Raw genomic sequence first — 21,616 nt, forward strand, 5'->3', positions numbered from 1 at the left:
AGGTTGTCTGACCCAAGTTATGCTTTCAGGCAGAATGCCTGCCTAACCTCGGGAGAGAGCAGAGAGAGGTGACCAAAGCAGCTCAGCTTGGCCTCTGTAAAAAAAAAAAAAGTAAATAAGAAGAGTTTTTGGCTTCTGGTCGAAAGCCCATACTGGAGCTCGAGAGGGCAGGTCCTTCTAAAGGTAGGTAACTGGAAGGGTGGGGAGAAAGGTCGTCCCTGTCTCTCACTTCAGATGACACTAGAAAAGAAACAGATCCAAACCTGGGAAGGAGGAATAGGGAGAGGAAGAGGGAGAAGCACAGAAGAATTAGGGAAGGGAAAGAGAAAGTGCTCGCAAGGTTATCTAAGTTAGCTCCACAGAAGGAGTACTGGTCTGGGAGTCAGGTCTGTTCATTTTCCTTTTAGCTTGTGGGAAAAAACCACAGAGCTACTTAAATGAAATGAGAAAAGTGTCCTTCTCTCCTTGTTTCAGTTATTTTGATCAATAAGATTATTTTGGTCTAGTGACAAGAAATGTTTATCAAGAGAAAATAAGTATCTTAGGAAATTAGCTGTATGCAAAGTGCTTTTGTGTTTTTCTTACCTTATTTCCCAGCCATTTTGCAAAGGTCGTGATTATTATTATTATCCTCATCTTACAAATAAAGAAAATAGATTGAGTGAGAAGTCATGGTTATTCAGGTAGTGAATAGTAGAACCAGGATTTGAACTTAGGTCTGACTCTTAAGACCAGTGGGTGTTCTTGCCATTTTACTGAAGTGTGTGTGTGTGTGTGTGTGTGTGTGTGTGTGTAACAGCTTTACTGAAATTTAATTAACATACCATAAATTCACCTACTTAAGGTGTACAGTTCAGTGTTTTTTAGTATATTCATGGGATTGTGTAGTCATCACTCCAATCCAGGTTATCTTCCTAAAAGAAACCTTATAGCCATTAGCAGTTACTTGCCATTCTTCTCTATCCTCATCACCCTAGCCCTAGGAAACTACTAATCTATTTTTCTGTCTCTGTAGATTGGATTTGCCTATTTTGGACATTTCATGTAAATGGAATCCTACAATATGTGGTCTTTTGTATCTTATTTCTTTCACTCAGTTTGTTTTTAAGGTTTATCCATGTTGTAATAGGTATCATTTCTTTTTATTGCTGAACAATATTTGGGTGATTTTTCTCACCAAATAATACTCCGTTGTATGGATATACCACATTTTACGTATTCTTTCACATTTGATGGACGTTTGGGTTGTTTCTCCCTTTTTGCTGTTATGAATAATGTTGCTGTGAACATTTATGTACAGTTTCTGTGTGGATGTATATTTTCATTTATTTTAAATATATATCTAGGAGTGGAATTGCTGGATCATATGGTAACTCTGTTTAACCTTTGAGGAAATGCTGAACTTTTTTCCAAAAGAACTGCACCATTTTACATTTCTACGGCATTGTATGATGGTTCCAATTTCTCCACATCCTCACCAAAATTTGTCATTATGTGTCTTTATTATAGGCATCCTAATGGGTGTGAAATGGTATCTAATTATAACTTTGATTTGAATTTCCCTAATGACTAATGATGTTGATGTGCTTATTGGCCCTTTGTATATCTTTGGACAAATGTTTATTCAGATCCTTTGTCCATTTTTAAATTGGATTGTCTTTTTACTATTATAGACATACTTGGAAGGCAGCTATGTTCACTGCTACACCACCAACACTCTTACAGGTATACCTTGAAGATACTGTGGGTTTGGTCCCAGACCACTACAGTAAAGAATATTTGCAATAAAGTGAGTCAAATGAATCTTTTGGTTTTCCAGTGCATGTAAAAATTATGTTTACATTATACTGTAGTCTGTTAAGTGTGTGATAGCATTGTGTCTAAAAAAAAGCAACATACATACCTTAATTAAAAAATACTTTATTACAGGGGCACCTGGCTGGCTCAGTCAGAAGAGTGTGTGACTCTTGATCTTGAGGTCATGAGTTCGAGCCCCACGTTGGGTGTAGAGATTACTTAAATAAGTAAAAAACGTAAAAAAATTCTTTATGGGGTACCTGGGTGGCTCAGTCGGTTGAGTGTCTGACTCTCAATCTCAGCTCAGGTCTTGCTTTTTTTTTTTTTAAATTAGAGCAAGCAGGAGCAGGGGGAGGGGCAAAGGGAGAGGGAGAAGCAGACTCTCTGCTGTGACACGGGGCTTGATCCCAGGACCCTGGGATTATGACCTGAGCCAAAGGCAGATGCTTAACCGACTGAGCCACCCAGATTCCCTTCAGGTCTTGATCTTATGGTCGTGAGTTCGAGGCCCACATTGGGCTCTGTGCTGGGCATGGAGCCTACTTAAAATAAATATTACTAAAAATGCTAACCATCATCTGAGCTTTTAGTGAGTTGTAATCTTTGTGCTGGTGGAGGGTCTTGCCTCAGTGTTGATGGCTCACTCATCAGGGTGGTGGTTGCTGAAGGCTGGGGTGGCTGTGGCAATTTCTTTAAAATAAGACATTGAGTTTTGCTGCATTGATTGATTCTTTTTTCACAAATGATTTCTCTGTAGGATGCAATGCTGTTTGACAGTATTTTACCCTCCGAAGAACTGCTTTCAAATTTGGAGTCAATCCTCTCAAACCCTGCTACATCTTTATCAACTAAATTTATGTAATATTCTAAATCCTTTGTGTCATTTCAACAGTCTTCACAGTATCTTCACCAGGAGTAGATTCTATCTCAAGAAATACCTTCTTTGCTCATCCATTCAAGTTTTATCATGAGATTGCAGCAATTCAGTCATGTCTTCAGGCTCTTATTCAAGTTCTCTTGTTGTTTCCACATCTGCCATTACTCCCTCCACTCAAGTCTTGAACCCCTCACAATCATCTATTAGGGTTCGAATCAGCTTCTTCCAAACTCCTGTTAATATTGATATTTTGACCTCTTCCCATGAATCATGAATGTTCTTAATGGCATTTAGAATAGTGAATCCTTTCCAGCATGTTTTCAGGTTTCTTTGCCCAGATTTATCAGAAGAATCAGTATCTATGGCAGCCTTATTAAATGTATTTCTTAAATAATGAGACTTGAAAGTCAAAATGATTCCTTGATTTATGTGCTACAGAATGGATGTTGTATTGGTGAGCATGAAAACATTCATCTCGGAGGTGCCTGGGTGGCTCAGTCGTTAAGTGTCTGCCTTCGGCTCAGGTCATGATGCCAGGGTCCTGGGATTAAGCCCCACATCGGGCTCTCTGCTCAGCGGGGAGCCGGTTCTCCCTCTCCCACTCCCTCTGCTTGTGTTCCCTCTCTTGCTGTCTCTCTGTCAAATAAATAAATAAAATCTTAAAAAAAAATACATTCATCTCATTGTACATCTCCATCTTGGGTGACCAGGTACATTGTCACTGAGCAGTTTTATATATATATATGTTTTTATATATATATTTTATAGATATATGTAATATATATTTAAAAATATATTATATATAAATTTATAATATATATATATTTTAAATATTTTATTTATTTATTTGAGAGAGAGAACAAACATGATTGGAGGGGAAGGGTAAGGGGAGAGGGAGAAGCAGACTCTTTGCTGAGCAAGGAACCTGATTCAGGGTTCCATCCCAGGACCCTGGGATCATGACCTGAGCTGAAGGCAGACGCTTAACTGAGCCACTCAGGTGCCCCAAGCAGTTATATTTTGAAAGGAATCCTTTTTTTCTGAGTAGTTGGTCTCAGTAGTGGGCTTTAAAAATTCAGTAAACCTTGTTGTAAACAGATGTGGTCTCATCCAGGCTTTGTTGTTCCATTTATAGAGCACAGGCAGGGTAGATTTAGCATAATTCTTCAAGGCCCTAGGATTTTTGGAATGGTAAATGAGCACTGGCTTCAACTTAAAGTCACCAGCTACATTAGCCCCTAACAAGAGAGTCATCCTGTCCTTTGAAGCTTTGAAGCCAGGCAGTGACATCTCCTCTCTAGCTATGGAAGTTCTAGAGGCATCTTTTTCCAATAGAAGGCTGTTTTTCTATATTGAACATCTGTTGTTGAGGGTAGCCACCTTCATGAATGATCTTAGCTAGATCTCCTGGATAACTTGCTGCCACTTCTACATCAGCACTTGCTGGTCACCTTGTACTTTTATGTTATGGAGGCAGCTTTTCTCCTTAAACCTCATCAACCAACCTCTGCTAGCTTCACACTTTTCTTCTGCAGCTTCCTCACCCTCTTTCAGTCTTCACGGAATTGAAGACAGTTAGGACTTTTTTCTGGATTAAGTTTTTGCTTAAGGCATAGTTGTGACTGGTTTGATCTTCTATCCTCACTAAGCTTAGTCATGTGTAGCTTTTGATTAAGAGTGAGAGACATGGAAATTTCCTTTCATTTGAACACTTAGAGGCCATTGTAGGGTTATTAGTTGACCTAATTTCAATATTGTTGTGTCTTAGGGAATAGGGAGGCCCAAGGAGAGGGAGAGAAATGGGAAAACAGCTGGTTGGTGGAGTGGTCATAACACATACAACATTGATCGATTAAGTTCACCATCTTATATGGGCATGGTTTGTGGTGCCTCACAACAATGACAATAGGAACATCAAAGATCACTGATCACAGATCATCAGAATAAATATAATAATAATAATGAAAAAATTTGAAATATTGTGAGAATTATCAAAATGTGACACAGAGACACAAAATGAACAAATGCTGTTGGAAAAATGGCACTAGTAGACTTGTTCAGTGCAGCATTGCCACAGATCTTTAATTCGTAAAAAATGCAGTGTCTGTGAGGTGCAATAAAATAAGGTATGCCTGTATTGTAAGAGTTCTTTATATATTCTTGCAGTTCCTTATCAGATATATGATTTATAAATATTTTCTCCTGTGGATTTTCTTTTCACTTTCTTGATGCACAAACGTTTTTAATTTTTATGTAGTCCAATTTATTTAGTTTTTCTTTTGGTGCCATATTGGACAAATAATTGCCTAGTCCCAGGTCATAAATATCTACACTTAGGTTTTCATGTAAGTGTTTTGTAGTTTCAGCTTTTACATTTAGATGTAGGTACCATTTTGAATTACTTTTTTGTCTATATTGTGAGGTAGTAGTCCAACTTCATACTTTTTCGGGTGGATATCCAGTTGTCCCAGCACCACTTGTTGAAAAGACTATTCTTTTCTCATTGAATTGTCTTGGCACTTTGTCAGAATCATTTGGCCATAGATATAAGAGTTATATCTATATCCTGGACTCTCAGTTCTGTTTCATTGATCTGTATCACTGTTTTTATGCCAGTACCACATTGTGTCCCTTACTGCAGCTTGGTAGTAAGTTTTGAAATTGGGAAGTGTGAGTCTTCCAACTTTGTTCTTTTTCAAGGTTGTACAAATCTTGCACTTCTTTTATTCTCTTATTTCTTTTTGATGCTATTGTAAATGTAATTTAAAACAAATTTTTCAGCTTTTGGATTGTTCATTGCTCATGTATGGAAATATAATTAATTTTTGTATTGCTCTTATATCCTGCAACCTGGTTGAACTCATTTATTAATTCTAATAGTTGTGTGTGCTTATGTCTGTGTATGTGTGGATTCCTCAGGATTTTCTATATACAAGCTCATGACATCTCAAATAGAAGTAGTTGTACTTTTCTAATCTTGTTGCTTTTATTTATTTGTTTTTCCTTGCCTAATTGCTCTGGCCAGAACCTCCAATACAATGTTAAATAAAGGTGGCAAAAGCAGATATCCTTGTCTTGTTCCTGATTTTAGGAAGAAGGCATTCAAATTTACCAATTTAAGTATGATATTAGGTGTGGGGTTTTTTGGTAGATGCCCTTTATCAAGTTAAGGAAGTTTCCTTCTATTACTGGTTTCTTGACTGTTTCATCATAAAAGGGTGTTAGTGTTTGTAAAATGCTTTTTGTGTGTCAGTAGAGATGATCTTATAGCTTTTGCTTTTTACTCTGTTAATATGGTATATTGATTGATTTTTTTTTTTGGACATTAAACCATCTTTCTGATACCATCAATCATATTGTGTTTTATGAGAAGTAATTTTTGAGCACGAACTGCTTACGAAGCCTATGGGAGTACACACATGACTAAGATGTTGGGTCCATTCACCGTAATTGTGGAGACGAAAAATACACAGAATTACAGTTGAAAACACAGGAATATGATAAAGACAGCATCTTGTGTTGATGTGTGATAGTTACCAAATGAACTGTAAAATGACCTTATTTTCAGGCCACTCAGTGATTGTAGGGTTGGCATATTGTAACTCTTTTTTTCTTCAGATATGTCCTTTCCCTTCTCCAGGTCTCAGATTCACCATGTGTACATGGGAAAATTGGACTTGGTGGTATGTAAGAGTCTCTCTAGTTATAGCATGTTGTGAAATTACTTGCCTTTTGTGGGGCTTCCTTCACTTAGGTCCTTCTGAAGAATTTGCTGTTTTGATAAGTTCTAAGTGGCTAGGTATTAGGTGACTCACTCTATTCTGGTTCTGAGTAGAAGAAAGATGTTTTGCTTTTTTTTTTTAGTTGGCCTTAATCACACTCCCATCTCAGAGAGATGATTTCTTTTCATATTATTCCACATTCTGGTGAAAGGGAATAATCCGTGAGAAGGGCCATTTCCTTCAGCAGCACAAACTCCATGAGGAGGAAAGGCCACTGGAGAGGGAGTTTGGATTATGTGTTTTAGGCTCAGCTGTATATTTAACTCACTGTTAAAATTGGGCACATTAACTCATTCTATTCTTGTTTCAAGTTGCCTCATCTGTCAAATTGAAAAAAGTGTACCACTATTATTACATAATCTCTCAGGGTTGTTATGGGGCATAAATGATATTGTAGATGCATATAAAACTCTGTGTACACATTAGTTATTTGCAAAAGATAGATTTGCAAATAATATAGCAAAAATAACATAAATAAAAATAAAAAAGTAATGTAAATAATGTAACAAATAATGCAAATATAAATAATAATACAAATTATTGTAAATAATAATGCAAATAATAGCAAAATGTTACAAATAATATAGCAAATGTAGCTAAAAGATAGGTACATTTTATTTTTTATTTTTTTTTAAAGATTTTATTTATTTGACAGAGACACACAGTGAGAGAGGGAACACGAGCAAGGGAAGTGGGAGAGGGAGAAGCAGGCTTCCTGCCAAGCAGGGAGCCCAACGCGGGGCTCAATCCCAGGACCCTGGGATCATGACCTGAGCCGAAGGCAGATGCTTAACAACTGAGCCACCCAGGCGCCCCTAGATAGGTACATTTTAAACGCCTGCTCTTCATGGCACTTTTGATAGGTGCTTTAAACCTTATTTCTCCAACAATTTATAATAAAAACTTTATCCCCATTTTATAGGTGAGGAAATTCCAGTTTAAAAAAGTTAAATAACCAGGTCAAGGTGGCAGAGTCAAGAATCGAAACTAGATCTAATTCCAGAGTCCATATTCTATTATATTTTGCTGCCCTTATCTCATTACTGTTGGTGTTCAGTTTGGTAACTTGCTTAAGATGGTATCTTTTAGACTTCTCTACTGAAAGTTACTCTTTTATCCTTCATAATTAATAAACATTTTGTAGGGAGGTACTATGAAACTGTGTAAATATCCTTTTCTGTGCCAAACTTTCTATATATTTATTTGTGTCTGCATGGACTCATGGCTTCCTGTTTTATTCAGTTAGGTAATATGCTATTGCTATTTTATTTATTTTGATTCTCTAGTTCTCCCTGATTTGGCCAGTAGGAGCCCCATTCAAGTTGGCTTTTGTATACTTTTCACATGTCCCTGCTGTTGTTTGACCACTCCTTTTCTTTCTGGCCCAAGAAGATGTTCTAGGCTCATCCTGTGCTTTCTCTGCCCCAGCCCTGGAAGAATCCATTTCACCAAGGAGCCTTGGTTTCTTTTAGTGTTAAGTGGTATTTAGAAGCCAAAATCTGGCTGCTAAGTATTCTTATTTCTATTGGGCTGGTGCTGCTCCCAGGCCCTCTCAGTAGACATAGTGAGGAACTAAGATTCTAACTCTCCATTACAGGCTCTCCCCACTGTATGGATGCTCTCCTCATCCTGTGTGGGTTCAACAACCTAGACCAGGCTGCTCTGTCATGGAGATTTCTTCTTCACTTCTTCAGCTTGGGTTCTGACATGCTGTACCGTGCTCCCTTGCTCTCATATGGATGCCCTCCTCACTGTACTTAGACTCTTATATTCCACACCAGTCCATCTTCCCGCTCCATGCATGGATGCTCTTATCACCTTGCTTGGGCTCTGATTCTCCTTACCAGCCTGCTTCTCCCCGACCCCTCTCCCCACTGTAGACCCTGCTCACCCTGCTTAGGCTCTGATCATGATGTTGCAGTGCCCTTATCATCTTTTAACTGGGCTTTTATAACATAGTAGCTTCCTAACAGTCTTACTACTTCTAATCTTCCCTTACCTTTCACACTTCTGCTAGAATGATCTTTCTAAAATATAGGTCGAACCATGCCACTATTTTGCTTAAAAAAATTATAATATTTCCCCTTGCTTATAGAATGCATTTCAAGTTCCTTAGACTGGCATTCAAGACCTTCTGGAATCTGACCCAAATGTGCCTTTCCTGCCTTGTTTCTTATTAATTCCTCTGTGCATCCTGCACTCAAACCATGGTCAATGGCATTCCTTAGATGTGCCCCATGCATGTACTCTTCCAAGTTTTTGCCTTTGCCTTCTCATCTACCTGGCTTAGCCAACTTGTTTCTTTGCTATATGGTAAAATTCCTTGGTGTGTTTGTATGTCTGGTGTGGGTTGTCAGAGTCTGAGTACAGTACAGTGGAGAGGGCATCCATACAGGGAGAAGGTCACCTGGTGAAGTCTCTCTGAACTCCATAGTCAATATCAACCCTTTTTTTCTACTTCTTATGGAGTACTTACTTCATTCTTCCTGTTTTCATGATTAACTCTTATCTGTTGCCCCTGATTCATTGGCTGTTCATTGCATGCCCCAACACATGGCATTGCATCTTGTAGACTCTCAGGGAAGGCTGATAAGAACTTGTTGAGGGAATGACTTCTGAGTTGTGAGTCTGTTGTTTTCATCCGAAGTCTTTTTACAGGCCCTGTTGAGGTCCAAGAGGCTCTGAGTTCATGAAAGCATTTGGGCTGTGGTACTGCTGGGTCAGATGCCTGCTCTATGCCAGAGTTCTTTCTGAGAAAATGAAATATTCACACTGCTCTCCTTTTTTTGGTGAATTCCAAATATATCCTTTACAAAAATTTCTCTACACTCTAACCCCAAGTAAAATAATTGATGGCTACAGGTATATGAGTATTTGAGGCTGCAAGTAATGGCTGCTACATGATTCTACCAAAAAAAAAAAAAAAAAACCCTTCCCCAGACTATAAGAAGGACAGTGTAATGACAACATGTGTCTTCTGACAGCCTGTCTACTATTAAATCTGTCTTTGGAGAGGCATTTAGTCTCAAGTGTCAGCAAAGGAAGGTTTTAAACTTTCTGAATGACTTACTAATCTGTATTGTTCATGTGCTGGAAGGGAGAAAAGAAGCATCACAGGTTAGGTTCCTTGCGGGATATGCAGGTGGCTAGGGAGGAGGAAAAGGATAGCGGACTGTATTTTCATAGGTCTCACTGTCAAGCCCACTTACTCTAGCTATCATCACATCTTGGTTCTCTCTTGTTCTTTTTTTTTTTTTTTTAGGATTTTATTTATTTATTTGAGAGAGAGAGTGAACAGGAGCAGGGAGAGGGGCAGAGGGAGAAGCAGACTCCCCACTGAGCAGGGAGCCTGACTCAGGGCTCAGTCCCTGGGACTCCGGGATCATGACCTGAGCTGAAGGCAGACACTTAACCGACTGAGCCACCCAGGCACCCTGGTCCTCTTTTGTTCTACTTATTCCCTCCTCTAGGCCTTTGTCCAGGCTTTTCTAAGTATGAACTCATTTCAAAGCCTAGGCTCCTTGTCATGTTTTATAATCATAACAATGAATGATAAAAAAATTGTTCACTTTTGCCTTTCCTGTCAGATTTTTAGTCTAGTTAAAATAATTTCAAAATTGAGCTTGAAATATTTTCTAACATACATATTCAATTTTTAGCTCATCCTACCGAGGCAGGACACCACAGGAATTGCAGTCAAGCTTACCTTCAAGGTACTTGTACTTACCCACAAGGCTGACTCTTAGTTTGTTTTGGCCTGAGAGAGAATGGAATGCTCTTAACTCTAGATTAGCACTGTTCCATCTGCCTAGTGGTAACTGAAATTAAAGGAGAATAAGGCTTTAGTTCTATAATGTTGGGGAAGCATCATGGGAAGCTCTTTAGGTTGTGACAGAACTGACTTCTAATTCCAGCTGTAATATCTACTAGGTTTGCAGTCTTTGGCAATTGTAAGTTCTCTGTGTCTCATTATTGTCATATGTAAAATGAGGATGATAAAGCCGTTTTTTTAGAGCTGTTAGGATAAATGTGGTTCTTCTAGGGCAGACTCTGATTTTGACTTTGTTGCTAACAGTGGGAGTCATCACCCTAAGTATTGTCTCTGGCTTAGTATATCATTTCACACATCTCAAGCCATTTTGACATCATCTTATGTAATTTTCACAGTATGTTCAGAGAGGGAAAGACAGTATGATTGTTCTCACTTGAAAACTGAGGAAACTGATGCTCAGAAAAATGGCTTGTCCAAGGATCAGGATTTCAGTCTTAGTTCAGGAAGGACTCCCTTTGTACACTGACCGGTCCTGGGGGAGGGTATTGTGGTAAAAATTGTCCTGAACTGAAAGTCAAGAATACCCTGATGATAGTCTTCGCTAGGAGAATTTGGGAAAATCATCCCAGTTTCTGTTTTAAAACAAATATGCTAACTATTCTGCCTAACTCACTTTGGTTGTTTATTGAGTAGTTCTCGAGCATTTACTATGCTGTACACTGTGCTAGGCCTGGCTGCTTCCCTCAAGCTGCTCACACTTCACTATGGAGAATAGATCATCTGTATGATGATGAGAGCCATAGCAAATGCGTGTGTGTGGTGGGTGGTGAGAGTGGCACTGTTAGTGCTAGTGGTCCAGGAGAGATGGCTTGGGACTGGGCTTTGCTTGTGAGGGAGGAGAAATCTCACAGGATTTTATGTAAGAATTAAATTGGACAATGGGTATGACGGGGCTTTGTTGATTATAATGAACTGCATAAATGTTAGAGACGGCCATATCTTACAGGAGGTGCTTTTTTTCTAATACCTTACTGACCTAGTGGAGCACCACAGCTGGAATCTAAGCTTAATTAATGTAAGAAGAAAGATTTTAGTGGCAAGAAAGATTGAGAGCTCATTAAAAAAAAAGCTGTGTCTAAAGTGTTTTGAGTCTATGAGTTCTTTTTTTTTTTTTTCTTTTCTTTTAGTGAGAGATGGAGAGAGAGCACATGAGAGCGGGGAGGGTCAGAGGGAGAAGCAGACTCCTTGCTGAGCAGGGAGCCCGATGCGGGACTCGATCCCGGGACTCCAGGATCATGACCCGAGCTGAAGGCAGTCGCCCAACCAACTGAGCCAGCCAGGCGCCCTGAGTCTATGAGTTCTTAAAATGGGAATATGCCTGTTAAAATGTCTTCTGCTTTGTTAACACAATGGACCTTCAAACTGCTTTTGGGTTTTTAAAGAATTTATTTATAATAATTTTTTTAAAAAAGCCACTTGTGTTGCTGTGGTTTTAAATATTTAAGAGCTATATTTAACAACCATGTATCTTGGGGTATAAATGGAATCAGAGTAAGACAGCAGTTGTGTGCCTGGGCCAAAAGATATGTATGTTTTTATTTTTTAGATTTCTTTTGATTCAGTAGATATAATTATTAAGAACTGTCTATGTGGGAGGCTTCAACTGGGTACTGAGGAAATAGAAATGAATGAAACATTCTCTAACCAAAGGGACTTCTGGCTGGAGATAAAAGACACCTGCGGTAAATTTTCATGAGGTGCTCTAAGATCCTAAAGGAGGAGGACTTACTCAAGCCTTTGGGCAGGACCATAGCAGAGATGGCAAATTAGAAATAACACCTGAAGATTAAAAGTTTGCCAGGAAACAAAGGGGGATAATGAGAGATAAGGCTGTTCCAGTCAGAGGTGGCAGCATGAACAAAGGCAAGGAGGCTTAGAGTAGTACTTGGTACTTAAAGCACTCAACAAATAAGAGATAAATTCCTCAGAATTCAATGCTGGGATGTTGGTCCTTTTCTGGGGGAGATGGTAAGAGTATTTTGTTTGTTAGGATTGGTGACAATATATAAGGCTGGAGTATTTTTTTTATTTATATTTTTCCTCCACCATTTTTTAAAACTTAGGGTATAATGTTGCAAATGGCAAGATTTCATTCTTTTTAAATATTTATTTATTTATTTTTAAGATTTTATTTATTTATTTGACAGAGAGAGACACAGCGAGAGAGGGAACACAAGCAGGGGGAGTGGGAGAGGGAGAAGCAGGCTTCCTGCAGAGCAGGGAGCCCGATGCGGGGCTCGATCCCAGGACCCTGGGATCATGACCTCAGCCGAAGGCAGACGCTTAACGAGTGAGCCACCCAGGCGCCCCTCATTCTTTTTTTATGGCTGAATAGTATTCTGTTGTATGTATTGCATCACATTTTCTTTATCCATTCATCTTTCAGTGGACACTTAGGTTGTTTCCATATCTTGACTATTGTAAATAATGCTTCACTGAACATGTTGGCGGGGGGACATATATCTTTTCAAATGAATGTTTTTACTTTCTTTGTATAAATACCAGAAGTGGAATTGCTGGACCATATAGTAGTTCTATTTTCAGTTTTTTGAAGAACATTCATACTGTTTTCCGTAGTGGCTATACTACTTTCCATGCCCGCCAGCAGTACACAAGGGTCCCCTTTTCACCACATCCACAGCAACACTTGTTATTTTTTGTCTTTCTGATAACAGTCATTCTAACAGCTGTGAGGTGATATGTCATTGTGATTTTGATTTGCATTTCCCTCATGATTGGTGGTGATAGGCTGTGTTTTTAAAAAAATAATTTATAGGGGCGACTGGGTTAAGCGTCTGCCTTCGGCTCAGGTCATGGTCCCAGGGTCCTGGGATCAAGGCCCACATCGGGCTCCCTGCTCGATGGGGAACCTGCTTCTCCCTCTCCCGCTCCCCCTGCTTGTGTTCCCTGTTCCACTCTCTGTCAAATAAATAAATAAATCTTAAAAAAAAAAGAAAAATAATTTATATATGGGAAGAAAATGTAGAAGCAACAGATAACTGAAATAAATAGGTATCATTTGTTTTACTGTACAGCATTTTGTATTCTCCAATTTATGAGTCTTTCTGGGGGCAAAGATGCTATCCCCTAAAGCAGATAAAAATGTATCTTAAACAGTTGTTTTTCATACTGCCCTGCTTCTGGAACACTGTCAGTGACCTAGCTTTCACCAACACCACACTTGGATTTAGGACTTAATGACATGAGAGAGAAAGTAATGGGGAGCTGACTTTCTGCCTTTGGTGGCAGAGGCAGTCGCATCAGCCTGCAAGTGTGAGTCTCTGGCACAGAAGTGGTATTGATGCTAGTGGCTCTTGCACTGAGGTTTGCCCTGTCGGAAGTGGCAGTGCTACCCATTTTAGCATCTGATGATCAGAAGTAATGGCGGTCATTTCCTCATTGAATTGGGTCATCAGTGTGTTGTGCTTTGTGTTGGATTCGGTGTAGAGGTAATAGAAAAAGTAGAGTCAAAGATGAATCACATTTTTGGCTAAGTAACTGAAAGAGTTGAATTGCTATTTACTGACGGGGGCAACTGAAGAAGGAACAAATTTGGACTTGTTAAATCTGTCAGTGACACAGCTTTGTTTTCTGTTATATTTAAAAATGTGTTGCTGCTGCTGCTGCTTCTCCTCTTCCTCCTCCTCTTCCTCCTCCACCTCCACCTCCTCCACCTCCACCTCCTCCTCTTCCTCCTCCACCTCTTCCTCCTCCACCTCCACCTCCTCCACCTCTTCCTCCTCCTCTTCATCCTCCACCTCTTCCTCCTTCACCTCCATCTCCTCCACCTCTTCCTCCTCCTCTTCATCCTCCTCCTCTTCCTCCTCCTCCACCTCTTCCTCCACCTCCTCCTCCTCCTCCTCCTTTAGATGCTTTGCTTCTTGAAAGTAAGAAGTAAGTTTCCTCATGTTTGCATCCCTCAATGCTAGCACTGTGTCTGGCATGTAGAACATATTTAGTAAATAATGAATGAATGATGAGATTATTTGCTGTTTCCTTGAATGACTAGACTATTTACTCTTTGCTAAACAGAGTGCATACTTTTTCCTCTTTTGAGTCTTTGCTTTTCCGGTTCCCTTAAGGGAATTCTCTGCCCTTATCCCCCATCTTCAATACCTCTATGTATAAAAATTCTGCTTCTTTAATTCCCAGACCAAATACTGTCTCCTCTACAAAACTTCCCCCATCTCTACAAATGTAATTACTGTCTCCCTTCTCTGTACTTTTTTTGGCCTTGTTTGAACTTCAAGTACATTTTGATTTACTTGCTTTGAATTGCTGCTGATAGTTTTGCCCCTTTTTCCATATCCATCCCGCCATTGCTTATTTCTTTTCTTGAAGTATTTTTGTAAGCTATTATTATTTATTTATTTTATACTTCACCTCATTTCATAGTCGTTTATAGGCAACTGGCCCTGCCATCTGATTACAAGAAAGAATGGTATGTTAGATGACTACTTTATAAGCAAAGTCATCATTGTTGACTGACTTCCTCTTACGTTTAACTGGTGATATGGGAAGATTTAATTCTCATACAGTAAATGTATTGTTCTTAAGAATTATTTGCAGTTGCAAAATAATCAAATAAAAAGAAACTTTTTCAAATCCTATGGGCACTATAATCACTAGACATAAGCCATTAGGTTGAAACCTATAGTGTCTAAACAAAATTTGCTAATTATTACCAATCATTAGCCTTTATATAGTGTTATCCGGGATTGCAAACTCATATGCCTATACAAGCCAGGTGAGTAACCTAAAAGGGCCTGGTCGAGCCTAAGGTGACTACACAGATAAAACATTACTGGTCAAGGTCCATGGCTCAGAAGGATAACTTGTGAATTATTTACTTTGTAAACCAAAGGACTATATAACAGCAAGGAGTAATTGCACTTAAAACAAGTTAACTGCTAACTTGTGTAAACTTAGGCAAGTTTTTTGATATCTCTAAGATTTAATTTCTTTCTTTGAATATACAGTTTTTTCTCTGAAGTAACTTCTCCCTCATTTGGTTCTGCTTTTTCATTTCTTTAGCAAATAGTTTCTTCCTTGATTATAAGTTTGATTATTAGCCCTCGGTAATAAAGCTTCCTTGATTATTAGCCCTTAGTAACAAATAGAATGCTGGCTTCTCACCAGTATGCCTCATTTTCATGAGTCTTGTGTTTTAGAAGGGAGGGAGGCAGCCAAGCTTAGCCAGGCTTCCTGTAGTAGCACCCACCATTGAAAGAGGCTCTCTAGGAGTGAGACAGCTAGTCAGCCTTTTATAACCAAACCAGCATCTGGTTTTGGGAGAACTGAAATCTAGAATAGAACATACCTGAATTTGATCTTTCCTGCTGAAGATGCTAGCGGTCCTGCCTTATATTGTATGTTAATGTTTTATTGTTTCTTCTACCTTATTTATTTTGTTTATTCATTTTTCTAGTGTGGGACTTTTTAGTTTTATATATGCTAGCCTCCATTGTTAGTGGTGATTAGTGGAGACATAGACCATTTCTAGGTTGTCTTTAATCCCTGAGGCCTAATGTGGGCGAGGGTACATGGTAGATGTTTGATAAATGTTTGAAGAGATAGCATATTTATTGGATTTGCAGGTGATAAAGACTGGAAGGGAAAAGTACAATGCTAGATGGCAGAGAGAGAGCAAGCAAGAGAGCTTGCAAAGATGGGTTGAAGCCAACAAGATGCAATTTAAGGAGGATGACAGAAGAGTTCTACATTTTAAGTCTCAAAGAAATGGTAACATATGGGCAGGCTGGAGGAGAACTAGCATGATGCTATTCTTACAAAAATGGTGGTTTTGGCTGCCTAAGCTCAATGTCAGCCAAAGACATTGCAGTGGCTAAAAACTAATGCAACTTCAGACTAAATTACTGGAAGTAAGTAGAGTTAGAGGAGATGATAGTTAACTATGTTCTGAAGGAGACAGACTGCACTTAGAGTGTCATGTTCCCCATAGGGTACCAGGTAGTAAGAGGGTCATGGCAAACAGAACTATGTTTAGTGGAAGGTGCCCTAGATCACCACTACTCAAAGTGGAGTCTGAACTGTTCTCAATCAACAATGAAGTAAGCATAAAAATTGAGAGTGTTTAGAAACTTTTATAGCAATTTGATGGAATAATATTATGTCTAATGAATCTAGTAAAAAATAAAATGAACTTTATCTTGTATGTCCTTTATTTTGCTTGATACTTTTTTTATTTTAATACATTTTATTTTTAGAGCAGTTTTAGGCTTAGAGAAGAATTGACCAGAAAGTCCAAAGAGCTCCCATATACTCTCTCTCTACCACTCCCCCTTGCACTTTGTCAATTATCAACATCCTACATTAGTGTGGTACAATTGATGAACCAATATTGACACATTATTACTAACTGAAGTCCATAGTTTATATTAGGGTTCACTCTTTGTGTTGTACAGTTCTGTGGGTTTTGACATACATAATGTTATGTATCCACCATATAGTATCATGTAGAATAGTTTCACTGCCTTAAAATGCTCTATGTTCCACCTCTTTATCCTTACTCCACCCCACTTCTGAACTCTACAACCACAGATATTTTTGCTGCTGCTATAGTTTTGCATTTTCCAGAATATCATACTTTTCAGAGTAGCTCTTTACTTGATACTTTTCCACTTAGGGTTTTTCTGTGTCTTTTGTGGTTTGATAGTTCATTTCTTTTTATTGCTGAATAGCACACCATTGTATGGATGTTTGTTTACCCATTCATCTATTGAAGGATATCTTCGTTGCTTATATATTTTGGCAATTATAAATAAGGCTGCAATAACTATTTGTGGGTAGGATTTTGTGTGGACATAAATTTTCAATGCACTTGAATAAATACCTAGGAGTGCAATTGCTGGATTATATGGTAAACCTATATTTAGCTTTATAAGAAACTGCCAAACTGTCTCCCAAAGTGGCTGTACCGTTTTGCATTCCCATCAGCAGTGAATGAGGATTCTGCTGCATATACTCACCCACATTTGGTGTTATCAGTGTTTTGGATTTTAGCCATTCTAATAGGTATGTAGTTGTACTTCATTATTATCCCTAATGACATATGATATTGATTATCTCTTCATATTCTCCGTATCTTTTTTGGTTTGCTGTCTGTTCAGATCTTTTGTCCATTTTTTGATTGGGTTGTTTGTTTTCTTGCTGTTGAGATTTAAGAGTTTTTTGTACATTTTGGATACAAGTTCTTTTTTGTTTGCTTCAAATTTTTAGTTAAATTCTAGTTAGTTAACACATTGTGTAATACTGGTTTCAGAAGTAGAATTTAGTGATTCATCACTTACAAATAACACTCAGTGCTCATCATAACAAGTGCCCTCCTTAATACCCATCACCCATTTAGCCCATCCCCTACCCACCTCCCTCTGTCAACCCTCAGGTTGTTCTCTATAGTTAAGAGTCTTTTATGGTTTGCTTCCCTGTCTCTCTTTTTTTCCTTCTCATATGTTCATCTGTTTTGTTTCTTAAATTCCACATATGAATGAATGAAATATGGTATTTTTCTTTCTCTGACTTATTTTGCTTAGCATAATACACTGTGGCTTTATCCACATCATTGCAAATGGCAAGATTTCGATCTTTTTGATGGCTGAGGAATAGTCCATCATGTATGTGTGTGTGTGTGTGTGTGTGTGTATACGTATACATATACATATGCAGATACACACACATAACCACGTCTTCTTTACCCATTCTTTACCCATGGACATTTGGGCTCTTTCCATAGTTTGGCTATTGTTGATAATGCTGCTATAAAGGTGCATGTATCCCTTTGAATCTGTATTTTTGTATCCTTTGTGTAAATACCTAGTAGTACAATTTCTGTCATAGGGTAGTTCTATTTTTAACTTTTTGAGGAACCTCCATACTGTTTTCCAGAGTGGCTGCACCAGCTTGCATTCCCACCAGCAGTGTAAGAGGGTTCCCCTTTCTCTGCATTCCTTGCCAACATCTGTTGTTTGGGTACAAGTTCTTTATCAGATATGTGTTTTGCCAATATTTTCTCAAGTCTATGACTTGTCTTTTCATTCTCTTAATAGTATCTTTTGCAGAACAGAAGTTCTACATTTTAATGAAGTTCAATTTACCAACTTGTTCTTTTATGGATCGTGATTTTGCTGTTGTATCTAAAGTCATAACCAAACTAAGGTCATCTAGATCTCTTATGTTATCTTATATACATTTTATAGTTTTTCAGTTTACATTTATGTCTATGATACACCTTGAGTTAATTTTTGTGTAAAGTGAAAAGTCTGTGTCCAGACCAATTTTTTTTGCATGTCTTGTTATTCTAGCACCGTTTATTTAAAAGACTACTCTTTCTTCATTAAATTTACTTTGCTTTTTGCTGGAGATCCGTTGACTGTATTTTTGTAGGTCTATTTCAGACTCTCTATTCTGTTTCAATGATCTTTTTGTCTATCTTTTTGCCAATGCCATACTGCCTTGATCACTGTAGCTTTATAGTAGGTCTTGAAATCAGGTAATGTTAGTCCTCTATGTAGATGGATATCCACATAGCTATAGTTACATCCATAAAGATATATTGCTTATGCCACATTTCAGACCAACTGAGTCAAAATCTCTGCTAGGACTTCAGTATATATTTTTAACATTTCCCAGGTATTTTGATACAAAGGGAGAGTTGAAAACCATCATACTAAAACTGTAAACTCCTTGAAGGTGTGGTCCTGTTCACTGATGTGTCCATCCCTGGTGGGTTATACAAGGTGCTTCAATAGTTATTGAATGACCAGGTGATTAATAGACTGGGAGTATCTATCCTGGAGAAGAGAAAAAGTGCAGGGGCTTGATAGATTACCATAACATGTACCCGAAAGCCTTTAATATTTGCCCTGAAGGATGTTTTCTGAGTGCTCCAGGAGGCAGAATTGGAAGTTTACAGAGAAGCACCTGGCTGAATGTTAGGAAGCATGGTCTGTTTCCAAGGGAGCTCTCTGTTCCTACATGTATTTCAGCAGAATGTGGAAAACCATCTGTAAGAGGGGGGGATGCTGGATGAGGTGGAAGGTTGGGTAAGATCAGATGCTATGATTATTGAAGGTTACTTTGAAAAACTATGTCCAAGGCAGAGGACTGTTTCTGCCTTTCATCCACTCTGTATAAGTTGAGAGAAGGGTGTGGGGTCAAAAGAACATCCTAAAACTACTTTGAAGCTGAGTTCTAATAGTGCAGCAGGTCCCCCACTCTGTGTTATTGACCAAATCTCTCTATAATGTGAATGTCTTTAAGAAATTCCCTGTCCCCTCCACCAAATTTGGGACTTCTTGTAATTGGACTAGCATGGGTACTCAGGGTCTGGGAAAGATGAAAGATACTTAACAGAAGAGTTCTTTCTGTCCTCATTGGAGTTCTTCCCTTACATCCTTCTACAGTTAAATGATTTGGGCACATTGAATGGAGATGGAGACATCTGGCAGGAGAAATGGATAAAAACCATAAAATTTCCCTCTAGCACACTTAAATCATTGATCAGGCATAATGCTGGTTACCTGCTCTTTGCTGGCAGCAGGGACAGGGGTATGGCAGATGACTAACATGGCAGAGAGAAAGCATAGCTTTAGGAGTCCGATGAAAGTTGGGACAACTTGGCCATTTTCCAGCTGTGTGGTCTTAGGAAAGTTACTGCCCTCATTCACCCATTACATTCTGTCTTTCACCAAGTTCTGCTGCTGCTTTTGAGCTGTATCTTTAGAATATGCCTGTTTTGTTTTGGCTCATCTTCCAATATATTCGTCTAAATCATTACCATCTTCTCTTGCCTGGAGTTTGTAAGAATCTACTAACTTGTTTTCTTGTTTTCCACCATTCTCCCCTTTATTCTCCATTCAGCAGTTAGTGATCTTGCAAAGATGTAAATTAGATCTTGTCATTCTGCTTAAAATCTTCCAAAGCCTTTCGATTGTTAAAACTTAAAACCCAAACTCCTAGCTCTGACCTGGAAGAGACCTTGCATAATCTGACCCCTGCCATATGTCTCAAGAGCAGGGTGTAGAGGGGAAGTTGGTGGGACAATATTATTTCTTAGGGAGCATTTGGATATGTGTGAAGGTGGGATTTTTTGTTGTTGTTAAATTATTGAGGGGGCACTAGTGGGATTTAAGGGGGTCTGGGCCAGGGTTGGTGAATGTCCTGTAATGTGTTGTTCAGCTCTGGGCTCATTATAATGCCTGATTCACAGTATGTGCTTAAGAAATACTTATTGTATGAAACCACATTCTTCCTGGACCTCAGTTTTGACATGTGATTTGGTAGAGAGCCTACTTCATAAGGTTGTGGTGAGATAGACATAACGTTTCGTAAAACACCTGGGACACAATAGCACTTAAAAAATGGTAGCTGGTGCTGGGCTTTCTTTGCTTAGAAGCAGCTATAAGTGCCCACCTAAAGTTTTCCCTAGGACGTTAGACCCCTTTGTTGGTGGGGTGGAGGGCTGGGTGCATCTTTTTACCTGAAGGTTAAACTGATAAAATCCTGGGTTTGACCTGAGTTGCCCTGGAGTCCAGACAGCTGCCGAAACTAAGGCACAGAGGGTGTCTGGTTCTCTTCCTTGACTCTGGGGCTCACCGAGGACTCTGACAGGCCCTGGAAAGCCTGGCCCCAGTGAGAAATTACCTCCTGCTGGAGACTAGGTGGGGGAGAATAGCTGAGACGGTTCGAAGGTAGTAGTCTCCCCGCCCTCAGAGCTTTGGGGAAAGGAGAAGCGCGGTTTCCTCCCGCCTCCTTCCCTCCCTTCTTCCCCCGCCCCTTCTGTTTCGCCAACCCCGAAGCTGCGCCTTTGCTGCGCCCTGCGAGGGCGGGAGCGTGCTGCACCGGGAGCGGGAGCTGGGGCGGCTGAGCTGCTGGGAGCCCGGCCCCAGCTGAGTAGAGCGGCGCGGGTGGAGCCAGGGCGTTGTGCGGCTGGCTGGGCGGGAGAGGTGCGGCTCTGCGACAAAAACAGTCGCCAGAGATGCCGGGGCCAGCTCCCCCCACCAGGTAATACTGGGCCCACCCTGGGGCGCGCCCAGTTGGGCGCTGCTGGGGAGGGGGAGGGGTCTCCGCCGGCTTCCGGGGAGTGGTGCCGCGCTGTCCGGTAGATTTAGGGTCTTTCCTTAAAGAGACCTTAAGTGAGAGAAGGGGCTGAACCCTCAGATGAGCCGGCCTACGGCTAGGCCAGCACCTGGAATCAGAGCTCTGGCTAGGGAAGGTTGTGAAGGAGAAGCTGGTTTTGGGGGGAACTGCTGTGTCTCAGGAGCCGTTCTCGTTTGCTAACATCCTTTTGCTTGGGGGTTAGGGTGATGT

General features: G+C 39.6%; 1 protein-coding gene across 5 annotated transcripts in view; it reads left to right on the forward strand.

The window, feature by feature from the left end:
• The window catches only part of PAK1 (p21 (RAC1) activated kinase 1), a 150,066-nt gene that overhangs the window by 38,848 nt on the left and 89,602 nt on the right, over positions 1-21,616 (forward strand). For 2 of the 5 annotated variants that reach the window (XM_027580606.2, XM_027580608.2), the window contains exon 1: positions 21,114-21,310. The exons of 2 other annotated variants lie outside the window; for them this stretch is intronic. The gene's annotated coding sequence lies outside the window, so the exon portion shown is untranslated. Of the gene's footprint in view, positions 1-21,112; positions 21,311-21,616 lie in introns of those variants that run through there. One more of the 5 variants, XM_027580610.2, reaches the window with a different exon arrangement.

Source organism: Zalophus californianus, chromosome 11, assembly GCF_009762305.2.
Source record: "Zalophus californianus isolate mZalCal1 chromosome 11, mZalCal1.pri.v2, whole genome shotgun sequence".
Lineage (NCBI taxonomy): Eukaryota > Metazoa > Chordata > Mammalia > Carnivora > Otariidae > Zalophus > Zalophus californianus.